We start from the raw sequence: 12,594 nt of genomic DNA, 5'->3' as shown, positions 1-12,594 counted from the left end.
CCTTTGACAAGGCGAAAGAATCCCTTTTCGAAAAGAGTGTGAGAAAGGAAGAATGAATGGGACCTGATATAGAAATTATGGCAGGAATGGAAAGCCTGACAAAAGAATGTAAATTTAATATAATAGGAAATCAGAAACCATTATAACCTCTTTCAGAAGAGGAATGGCTAGAACAAAAGTAGCACTTTAAGGCTCTTAGACTGATAGTGGCATGTAGAATTTTGTTCCTGACCTCTCTTTTTTTAAATTTATTTATCATATACAAGCATTTATTAATAATCTACTTTGTGCCAAGTACTTTTCTAAAATCTGGTAACAAAATGCTAAAAATGAAATAGTCTATGCCATCAAGGAACTTACATTCAATCTTGGGAAACTTGTTCACATAAAGGTTTAAACAGGTATATGCTACAATATATGCGGGGCAATTTCTAAGAGTAGGGCAAAGCAGTGGTAGCTTTATGAGATGGTATTTAAATAAAGTGAAGGCTTTTAAGGGACAGAAGTGACGTTGGTGTGTGTTTCAGGCATGAGGGACGGCCTGTGCAAAGGTCTGTAGAGGAGAGATTGAATGCCATATGAAGAATATGAAGAAAGCTATTTTCGCTAGATTATAGAGTTCATGAAAAGGAGTAATATATAAAAAGCCCAGAAAAGTAGCCTGGAGCCAGGTCCTGAGGACTTTAAATATCAATCAAAGGGGTTTGTTTCCTAGAGGCAATAGGGAACCTCATCTCACACCTGAACTTTTGTAATAGTTTTCTGGTTGATCTCCCTGCCTCAGGTTTTCCCCACTCTAATCCATCCTTCATACAGCTGCCAAAGTGAACTTCCCGAAAGTTCAGGTTTTACCATTTTATTTCCTTGCTCAATGAATTTCAGTGGCTCCTTATTAACTATAGGATCAAATATGAAATTCTCTGACTTTTAAAGTTCTTCATGACATGACCCTTTCCTATCTTTCCAGTCTTTCCCTCTTTATTCCCCTCCACATCCACTATAGTCCAGGGATGCTGGCCATGTTGAAATTCTTTGCATACAACACTTCATTTCTTGACTCCCTGACTTTTCACTAGCTTTCACTCATGCCTGGAATGTTCTTCCTTACTTTTGCTTCCTGCCTTTCTTTTCTTCAAGACTCATTAACTCCCACCATCTGCAACTGCTAATACTAAAATTGAGGTCTAGTATCTTTCTACTACTTGAAGTGGGCCATGTAGGATTGGTAGATTCATAGAAGTAAAATGGAAACTATATATTCTTCCAGTGAATAGAACAGTGAATAGAGCTGGAAGATTCTTAGAGTTCATATATACAATTTTCCCTCTTCAGTAGGTGAGTCAGCTGAGGCCCAGAGACTAGTGTATTACCCCTGTATTTTGTTAGCTAAAGGAAATGGCATATGCATAGTCACAGAATGAAAGATAAGATTGGAGGTGACTGTAGTTTCATTTAAATGATAAAGTCAGAAAGCAGACTGTTAAGTCAAGAGGAGAGGGAAAGAAATGGAGGCCTTGGTAGTTGCCAGTGATCTTTTAGTTACTAAACTTAATGCCTTTTTCTCATTTCTCATCCTTCTTGACCTCTCTGTAGCTTTTGACATTGTCAGCCACATTCTTCTCCTTAAAACTTTCTTTTCTCTACATTTTTGGGACACTACTCTCTCCTGTTTCTCCTCTCTAACTTCTCCTTCTCAGTGTGTTTTTCTGAATTTTCATTTAGGTCATACCTGCTAAGTATGGATATCCCATAGGATCCTGCCCTGGGTTCTCTTCTCTTCTCCCTCAGTACGATTTTAATTGGTCATCTCATCAGTTCCTATGGATTCAGTTTTCTCTCTTTGCTGATGATTTTCAGATCTACTTATCTAGTCATAACCTCTTTGCTGACCTCCATTCTCACATCTGTAGAAGCCTACTGGACATCTCAAACTAATATCTCATGAACACCTTAAACTCAGCATGTCTAAAACTGAACTCATTATTTCACTTCCAACCAACCCTCTTCTTAACTTGCATATTACTATTGTGGGTACCACCATCTTCCCACTCACCCAGACTCCCAACCTAAGTGTTGTCTTGAATTCCTCACTCTTTTTGACCTTACCATATCCAGTTGTTAGTTGCTGAAACTTTTCCCGCCTTTATAATATATCTGATAAGCATCCAACTCTCTTCTCTGAAACTGCCTTCACCCTGGTCCAAGCTATCCTTGAACTGTTACAATAACTTCTGCCTCAAGTCTTTCCTCATTCCAATCTGTTTCCTATGCCTCAGTTAAATTTGGAGATTTTTCTCTAATTTATTCTATTTGTATGTAACTATGTTTTCTCTTCCTTTAGTCTACAAGCTTCTTGAGTACAAGGGCCATTTTTTGCCCTTTATTGTATCCCCAGTGCTTAGCACAGTACCTAGCATATAGATTCAGTCAAAGGACCATGCTGAGGACCTAGAAGGCCACAGGTTCCCCACCCCTAGTCTAAACATTTATCTAGTCATGCTTATAATGAAGGGCACACATTTGTGGGATGGTTTGCTATGATTAGAGATGGGGGGATGAACTGCCCTTCATGGAATTAATCCAGTGAGTTTGGCCTCATTAACAGCGTCAAATGAGCCAGTTACCAACTTGGAACCAGAATGCAGCAGTATTTCATTCTTCTCACTCCCACGTCAACATTACCCCTATTTTGGTCAAGTATGGTTTGAATAAGATGCTTTCTGAGGTTCCTTCTAATTCTGAGAATTTGTAATTTCTTTTTTAAAAAATTGATTAAAAAATTTTTATATCACCTTCATTTAAAAAAGATATCCCTTTTGCCTCCCCCACCCAGACAGCTAATGAAGGGGGGAAGGGATAAAAGGGAGAGAGAGGGAAAAAGAAATTAAACAAAATTAACACATCAACCATCTCTGACAATATGTACAATGTTCCACAGCCATAGTCACCTCAATCTATTCAGAAAAAGGAAGGAAGAATATTTTCTCTTTTCTTTTTTGGGGTCAAAATTTGTCATAATTTCTATAATTTCTTTTCATTCTATAAGTCCCTTCAGGTATATCTTCTCCTTTTCTCCTCCCAGCTGGCATTCATCTAAATGTACATGGTAGCCCAGGAAAAAGAACACTTGTGAACAGAATGATAGTGGTTTTTAAATATTTGAAAAGTTCTCCTGTGGAAGTATCTAATTTATATTGCTTGAACACAGGGGGCCAAATATGGATCAAAGGGTAGAAACTAGAGAGAGGCAGATTTCTGGTACCTAGTTATAAGGAAAAACTTCCCATCATTTAAGGCTACCCTAGAAGGGAGGACATTCTGTATAATTTTATAGTTCTTGAGCAAAAACTTGGTGACCACTTGTCTGAAATATTTTTTTTTAAGGAATCGGGGTTAAGTAACTTGCTCAAAGTTACACTGCCAGTTATTTCTGGGTGTGGTGCTGAGTGTCTGAGCCAGGGATTCGATCTCCAGGTCATTCTGACACTGGAGCCGGTGCTCTTACTCACTGTGCTACCTGGCTGCCCCACTTGTCTGAAATATTAAAAAAGGGACCCTTACTTCCTCTGGTGTGGAATGTGTCCTTTTGTGGTTCTTTCCAACTCTGATATTCCATGAAGTCAATGCTGTTCATCAAATTATTCCTTTGGACAGTAGCATGGTGTAGTGGTGGCAACATGGGACTTGGAATCAGGAAAACATAGATTCAAATACTATCTTAGACACTCATTAGGAAAAAAAGCGATTTTATCCTTTCTCTGCCCACTCTCCTCATCTGTAAAATGAGAGGGTTGGATTTGATGGCCTCCAAAGTCCCTTTCAGCTCTAAATTTATGATCCTATGTCTTCTACAGTTTATCTATAACCCTTCCTGGAGTGGGTAGTAAGGGTGGGGACTGTGTTCTCCTCTTCCCAATCTTTTCCCCTTAGTTTCTTGCTTTCTGCCCATGAAACTCCATTGTTTCAGTTATCGTGTTCCTGTCTACTGTGGCAGGGATCAATAAGGCCTACATGGGTTTCACATACAGATATTGTAGACTATGGTTATAATACTACTATTCAGATCTTTGCAGGGATTGCCTGTTTTCATTCAGAATTTTAAGTGTATTGATCTCCATGGTCTTTTACTTTCTTAGTATCTCTAGAAAGCAGAAAGGGATTGAATCTCTCCATTTTGTAGATGGAGAAAACATCTAGGAAAGAACATAGTGTCAATATGGTATAGCTACAATTGAAGATGAACAGAATGATAAGCATGGGGAATGGGATGGAGGAAATGGACCCTGAACTGTTTGTTGAAGTCAGTAAGAAGAATAGATTAAAATAGAAGAAACATAGAAATAACATGACCAAAATTTAGGCATAGAGGTTAGGAATTTGAGGGCAGATTGGGTAGTCATGACTGGAGCAGAGGAGCACTGAGGTTGGGGGGCATCTGGTGATGATAAGTCATTATAACGTATTCATCCCAAACTGCACAAAGGTGCAAGGCTGAAAACGTCATATAGTTAATGAATGGTAGATGTTCAATGTGGAATAAAGAGGGGGGGAATTTTCTCTTTTGAAGTGGCAAGAACAAAAAGTGAAGTATTATCTAGAGTCGTGATGTCAAATTCAAATAGAAAGTGGTCACTAAACTGTATATAAAGATCCCTGTTGGTAGCATGTTGTCTTAGAAAACCACATATTAACATCATCTCTGTTCTATTGTGTTTTTTATTTATTTCTTTAAATACTTCCCAATTACACTTTATTTAATTTTTTTGCCTTTTGGAGAGCAATTGGGGTTAAGTAACTTGCCCAAGGTTGCACGGCTAGTTTTTTTTTGTGTGGCTGTTAAGTGTCTGAGGCTGGAACCGAACTCGGGTCCTCCTGACTCTGGGGCCGGCGCTTTATTCACTGCACCACCTAGCCACCACCCCTCCCCCCCCAATTACATTTTAATCTGGTTCAGGTTGCACTCAGAAGTTTTCCCAACTGTGGGCCATCTTTTTGACATCTCTGATCTAGATAGTGCAAAGAGGAATGAGGGCAGACTGAAAGGAGTTAAAAAAATGTTGGTCAACAGTAGGATGAGAATCCTGAAAAAAATCTCTTCCTCTTTGCCCCTTCTGTTTCATTTGTTCTTCTTTCATTCCTCATTTTGTCTCTTTTTCTCCCACTCTTCATTCTTCCTTGTCTCTTTTCCTCCATATTTATCCCCCTTTTCTCTTCCCTTCATTCCTCTAAATCTGTTTTACTTCTTTTCTTCATTTTCTTCCCTTTTCCTCCTTGTTCCATTTCTTCTCTTTTTAAACTGTCAAGCACGCAATTGGAGCTCTATATGATTTCTTTCACTTTTTCACTCTAGTCTGGAACAGATAGCTAATATTGGTCAGGTCCCATTAGGGAAATACATTTCTTGGTTCTTTCTATGGAAGCTTGCCTTCTCATATAGTTTTTCCAGATGCTAAAAAAGTCTCCTCAAAGTGAGGGAATGAGGTCAGTAGGGAGTACAACTGCTTCTCTTGACAAAAAGTGATGGTTCCAGGGAAATGGTACTGATAAAGAGAAGCCTATCTTTCCCAGAGTCAGAAGCTTGCAGTAAGGTAGGACAGAGGTGGCTGTGTGGGGCAGATGGAGTAGGTAAATAGAGATGGGCTACATAATTAGAATCTTAACCGCACCTAGAGACATTTTCTTTCCATTTGCCCTTTAGTGCCTTTAGAAACAGTCCTGGGCTAGAAGGTTTGTGAGCCTGGTGTAGGAGGTGTTGTGCATATTTTCATGCTCATAGATCCTAGTGTACAGAGTCCTCTCAATGAGCAGTATACCTGTGCATATCAGCAAGGTAGAGAAGAGAATGTCAAATTTGTGGCCCTAAAGAACCCAAGAAAACAAGACCTCCTCACTGCCTGTGTTGTTTTTTTTTTTGGCTTTTTTTTTGAGAGGGGGGAGGGGGCTCTTTTAAAATTTTTTGCTTTGTTTTGTCTTGTTTTATGAGAGTGGAAGGTGATTCCTGAACATAATTTGGTCATCAGAGAACTCCTACTATAGTTCTGCTACCCTCAAGGAGATGGTGAGAGTCCTGTATCCCTAGAACTCTTAATCGTATAGGAGAGAGAAGATTTAAATCATGGGAAAAATCAGAGAATATGAATGCAATATTCTTCTCTCTATATGTTAATTATGTAATTTAGATTAAATGCTTAATAATGGTAATAATAAGAATGTTGTCCAATCTGTATGGTTCTTTAGCATTTTTAAGGTATTTGGAAGGGTGGTTTAGGCTGGTTGTACTGGGGAAGTCTTCATGGAAGAAGGAAGAATTATTTTGATCAGAGTTACAGAAAGAAGAGAGAGAAGAGGCCTTAGCTTAGTGAACGAATGAGGTAGGTCACAGGGAAAAACTATGGGATGAACTTTGGATAAAGCCAATGGGGCCAGTTATTGTCAGGGCCTGCTATCTAGGCCAACTTTATAGCAGCAAATGGAATAATCTGTTCTATAAAGTTTTTCAGTATCAGCCATTTTCCTTAGGAAGTAGGGAGGGAAAGAGGGAAAAGATAAGAGGATAACATACCAGGGTCTTGATTTTGGGTTTGAAGATTCTGTAGACTGACCTTGAGTCACTGATATACCTGGGTTTAGAGCTTTAGTAGGGAGACCTTCCCTATGGCAAAAGTGTGAAATCACAAAAAAACAAAAAAGTTAAATGTGTGTATGTGGATGTGGGGGTTTATTTTTTTTAAATCCCTCTACCATTTCTGTCAGGATCTCACAAGACATTTACAATGTTTTGTACTTAGTAAATACTTATAGTTCATTCATTCATTCATCCATCTACATATTCATTAATTTATTCCCCTTTATTACCTGAAGTTACTAATCTGTGGTATTATCCTCTCTTTATTACACATAAGAAAATTTATTCAACCCTGGGGCCTTCTTTTTTCTCACCAATTTTGGTCCTAGTGGGCAATGGAGCTCACTTTCTAGCTAGTATCTGTGTTATTTATTACTCTTAGTCTCCCTAATCCTTAAGTGTGAGAAGGCCCTCCAGGAATAGATACTATCCCCAGGCAGTTGGAAGAGATACAAAATACCTGCCAAGACAAACCCAGGGACTATATGAATATAATTACAAAATGCTCTTCACACAAATAAAGACAGATCTAAATAATTGGAGAAAATGTTAATAACTCATGGCTAGGCTGAGCCAATATGATAAAAATGACAATTCTACGTAGGTTAATTTATGTCTTCAGTGCCATACAAATCAAACTACTAAAGAATTATTTTATATAGTTTGAAAAAATTAATAAGTTCATCTGGAGGAATAAAAGATCAAAAATATCAAGGGAATCAATGAAAAAATGTAAGTGAGGGCAGCCTAGCAGTAACAGATTTTAAACTATATTACAAAGCAGCAATTATCAGAATAATCTGATGTACAATCTTAGTGATAGCTAAGGAAAAGAATGGTGGATCAGGGGAATAGATTAATTATACACATTAGTAAATAACCATAGTAATTTTGTCTTTGATAAATCCAAAGGTCCAAGCTTTTGAGAAAAGAATTTATCATTTGACAAAAATTACTGGGAAAACTGAAAAATGGTCTGGCAGAAATGATGCATAGACCAGCATCTTACACTGTATACCAAAATAAGGTACAAAATAGATAGATGATTTAGACACAAAGAGTGATATCATAAGTAAATTAGGGTAGCATGGAAAAATTTACTTGTCAGATTGATGGATAAGAGAAGAGTTTGTGACCAAACAAGAGATAGAGAGGATCATGGGAAACAAAATGGATAATTTTAATTACATAAAATTAAAAAGTTTTTGCAGAAGCAAAACTAATACAGCTAAAATTAGAAGGAAAACAAGAAACTGGGAAAGAATTACAGCATGTTTGTCAGGTAAAAAAAAACTTCATTTCTCAAATATGTTGGGAATGGAGCCAAATTTATTAAAGTAAGAGCCATTCCCCAAATGACAAAATGGCCAAATGATATGAACAGGTAGTTTTCAGGAGATAATCAAAGCTACCAATAGTCATATGGAAAAAAAAATGCTCTAAATCACTATTGATTGGAGAAATGCAAATTAAAACAACTCTGAAATTCCATCTCCTATCCATCAGATTGGTTAACATGACAAAAAAGAAAAATGACAAATGCTGGAGGGATACAGAAAAATAGGGACACTGATGTATTGTTGGTAGAGTTGTAAACATCAACCATTCTGGAGAAAAATTTGGAACTACATCAAAAGAGATTAACCCCCCCCCCCAAACAAAACAAAACAAAACTGTGAATACTCTTTGACCTGGCAGCGAGGTGGCAGCAATAGACAGAGTGCTTAACCTGGAGTCAGAAGGCCCTGAGTTAAAATATAGCCTCAGACACTTACTAGTTATGTGACCCTAGGCAGGTCACTTAACCTTGTTTGCCTCAGTTTCCTCATCTCTAAAATAAGCCAGAGAAGGAAAGGGCAAACCACTTCAGTGACTTTGCCAAGGACAGCAAAAACCCTTTGACCAAGCAATGCTGCTACTAGGTTTTCATCTCAAAGAGATCAAAGCAAAGGAAAAAGTACCTATTTTTACAAAAATATTTATAGCAGGTTTTTTTTGTGATGGCAAAGAATTAGAAATTGAGGGGATGTCAATCAGTTGGAGAATGGCTAAACAAATTGTGGTATGTGATTATGATGGAATAGTTTTGTTCTATAAGAAATGACAAAACAATATGGTTTCAGAAGAGATAGAAAGTGTGACTAACAAGTAATAGGAAAACATTTTAAATGAACCCAGTAAATCGTTACGCTGCCAGATGAACTGTCTCATTCCCAGTAGTCTGGTCAGGAGTCTGTAAACTAATTCTTTTTTTTTTTTTTTAAAGCAATCCGGGTTAAGTAACTTGCTCAAGATTACTCGGCCAGTTATTTCTGGGTGTGGTGCTAAGTATCTGAGCCTGGATTCGATCCCCAGGTCATCCCGACACTGGAGCCGATGCTCTTACTCGCTGTGCTACCTGGCCGCCCCCTAAACTAATTCTTATGATGATGCTAAACCAATTTAAAAACTTATCTTTGGAATTTAAGAGTCTGAGGCAGATTTTTTGAATATCATTAATGATATCGTGTCAAGGTCCTTATCTTTCATCATATAATGATTAAGTTCTAGAAAAATGTGTAATGTAGATAAAACATTGTCCTGCCCTCATGTAAGTTAAGGTATGAAGATCAACACATTATGCAGGTAACTATAATACAAAGTAATTCATGTTAATTATATTAGAAAGATTTAAACAAAGCACTACGTGAGGATCATTTGGTAAAAAAAAACAACAACATGTTAGCGAAAGCTTCATGGAGGCTGTAATTGCTAGATAGGCATTAAATAATGGATAGGAATTAGTGGGTGAAGGGTGTGGGTGGTAGATCTGGGATGGAGAGCATAAAAACCCATGTATTATTTCAGTAGGAATTAAGTATTTTAAAAATTTATTTATTTTTAGTTTTCAGCATTCACTTCCATAAGTTTTAAATTTTTATCCCTTTCCCTTCCCTCCCCAAGATGGCATGCAATATGATATGGCTCTATGCATACATTCCTATTAAACACATTTTCATTTTAGCCATATTGCATAGAAGAATTACAATGAATGGGAGAGACCACCATGAGAAAGAAAAAACAAAACAAAACTAAAAGAGAAAATAATCTGCAGGAATTATTATTTTTTTTATTCTATCTGTAGTTTCAACTCCTCCGGGAATGGATGCTAGAGATTCTAGACCATGACATTCATTTTTTTCCTTGGAGGTAGTTTTGGCTTAGCCTCACTGTGGGCTGTGCTGAGGTTCTAAATCCCTCTCAGAACTTGGGGGATTTTTAACCCCCTTTCAATACCTGTTTTACAGTCTTTTATCTTCAGGTGTGTTTGCCTCCCACCCTCTTTCATTCCCTACCTCTTGCCCATTTGATCCAAGACTAAGGTATACATATGCTGTGTACCTGCCTTGGACCCAATAATGTGTGAATCAGTAAAAAAAAAGCATTTATGTGCCTACTTTGTGCCAGTCACTGAAGCCACAAATACAGAAGTGAGATAGAACCAGACTTCAGGGAGTTTCCATCCTGCTAAGGGGAAACTGCATGACTATAAATAAGTAAATGCACCATATATAAAAATACCAACAATCCCTTAGTTGAGTCATTATTCATTGATTAAATGCTTACTACATAGAAGGCTTTATACTGGGTGCTCAGGCTTAGAAAACAAAATGAGGGCAGTCTCAGCCCTCAAGGATGACATTCCCCAGTGCCACCCCTGACTTTTGGATTTGGATCTGGTGAATGAAGAGAGTGATCAAGATAGGGAATACCATTTATGGTCAAAGATGTGTACCTCTGAAATAATAAGTTGATTATTCTATGTAGCTGATAGCTGGCATTTTATGTTGCCTCTGCATATCACTCTCAAAGTAGAGTTGAAATATGCTTTGTGCAGCGCCAAATTTGAAGAAACTTCCCAAGGAGATCATCTTGAAGGAGACACCATTCATTTTCTTATATAAATTATTCCCTGTTAAATAATTGATTCTTCTTTATAATCAGGGGGAGGATAGGTATCTAAGAATCTCTATGCTTCTCAGATATTGATGTATTATATCTGAAGTCAGAGGATGCATATTTGCATTTCTTCTCTGCTACTTTGGTCTCAATGCTTTGTGACTTTGGACAAGTCATTCCAGTTCCCTACCCTCAGTTTCCTGATTTGCAAAATGAGGAGGTTGAATTAGGTAGTCTTTAATAGCTCACAATCTATGATCCTACGATCACACTGCAAACATCTGCCTCCTGAGACTGTGTGGGTTCACTTCAGTTTAACTAGCAATTAAATACCAGCTTTGTGTTAAGGAAGAGACAACATGGGATATCGAAGACAGGGCTAGAACACCTGGGTTCAATTAATGCTTCTAATACATACAAGCACATTATTTGACTTCCCAATGCCCCTTAGGATAACTAAAGGACGAGACAGTTTTGATGCTTTTCCAAATCTACAAAGTAGCTAGGTGCAACATATAGCTAGGTGGCACAGTGGATTGAGCACTGGGCCTGGAGTCAGGAAGACCAGAGTTCAAATCTGGCCTCAGGCACTTACTATCTGTGTGGCCCTGGGCAAGTCACTTAACCTCTAAGTTTTCTCATCTGTAAAATGGAGGTGATAATAGCACCTAACTCAGGGTTTTTGTGAGGATCAAGTGAGATAATATTTGTAAAAGTGCTTAGAACAGTTTCTGACACATAGCAGGTATTATATAAATGCTAATTCCCTCCTCTTTTCCCTTCACCTGTTTTCATGGAGTTTTTACACAGGGATTGACATTATAGATATGGAAATTCCTGTGCTCCTTCCTGCCATGTGCCAGGCACTGTGCTAGAATTTATACATACAAAGAAAAAAAAAGACTGGTTTTGTCCTCAAGGAGTATTCTACTGGATGTTTATTCAACCTTGATACCTAAGGCAGGGAGAGAAAGAGGGAAGGGCAAACAGGAATGAACACATATTATTTAGTTAGAGTGGTGCTAGATAACATGTTATACCTGAATGATGTGGTAGATTCAAGAAATCTCTTTGCTGAGAAAGAAGAAGTAGATATAATACCAAATTGGAAATCAAGATTTAGTCTCAATTATTCTAACTCATTGTGTGAGCTTAGAGAAGTTCTTCCTTTCTGTGTGCCCCGTCTTTCTTTTTCTTTCTTTTATTTTTTTAAATAAAATAAGGGGTTTGATCTAGATGACTTTAGCTGTCTTTTTCAGCATTACTATTCTATAGCTCTTTTGAGAACTTCTGGATTGACTCTTACCTGAACCATTTAAATACCAATAGTGGAACCATGTAGCTACATATATCAAGGGTGATCTTGGTATTGTAGAGCGGTGAGATTATGCAGGTATTGGGCAATTTTCTTCATGACAGATCTTTAAAGGCAAACGTTGTTAATTGACTCCTCGACTCAATAAAATCAGTTCATATTTATGGTGGAAATCCCCTTCTCTTTCTGAAAGTTAAGATTTGTTTACCTTTAATAATGATCTTTACACTTATTTTTTTTCATGGGCAGAGCAATCAAAAGATCTAATTTATTTATAATCCCAGCTCTACTACTAGATAACTCTGTGATCAGAGACAACTTACCTTCCCCTTTTCCCCCCTCAATGTCATATGTACTGTGAGGGAGTAAGTTGAGATAAACATTGTTCTATGGTTCTAATTATTATTATTATTATTATTATTATTTTTAAAGCAATTGGGGTTCACTTGCTCAAGGTTACACGGCCAGTTATTTCTGGGTGTGGTGTTAAGTATCTGAGCCCAGATTTGATCCCTAGGTCATCCCGACACTGGAGCCAGTGCTCTTACTTGATGGTTCTAATTATTTTAATAATTTTCTATGGTTCCATCTCTTTCCCCTTCTAACATTAGTGAGATGCTGATTCTCTGAGGGTTTTTAAATTCTTTTTGAAGGGGTTCCAAGTTATTTTTAGTGTTTTACCACCCAAGTTACCATATCCATAGAACCTCAAAAA

The 12,594-nt window shown here is 37.5% G+C and overlaps 1 protein-coding gene across 1 annotated transcript in view; it reads left to right on the top strand.

Moving 5' to 3' along the window:
- Window positions 1-12,594, top strand: part of CSMD2 (CUB and Sushi multiple domains 2) — a 1,071,431-nt gene that overhangs the window by 708,910 nt on the left and 349,927 nt on the right. The gene's annotated exons all lie outside the window — the stretch shown is intronic.

Source organism: Petaurus breviceps, unplaced genomic scaffold, assembly GCF_028583685.1.
Source record: "Petaurus breviceps papuanus isolate PSGF00001 unplaced genomic scaffold, PetGlider_PUasm1.0 90760, whole genome shotgun sequence".
In the NCBI taxonomy this organism is placed as follows: Eukaryota; Metazoa; Chordata; class Mammalia; order Diprotodontia; family Petauridae; genus Petaurus; species Petaurus breviceps.
Note: the sequence above shows the minus strand (reverse complement) of the source record. Positions and strands in the feature narration are given on the sequence as shown.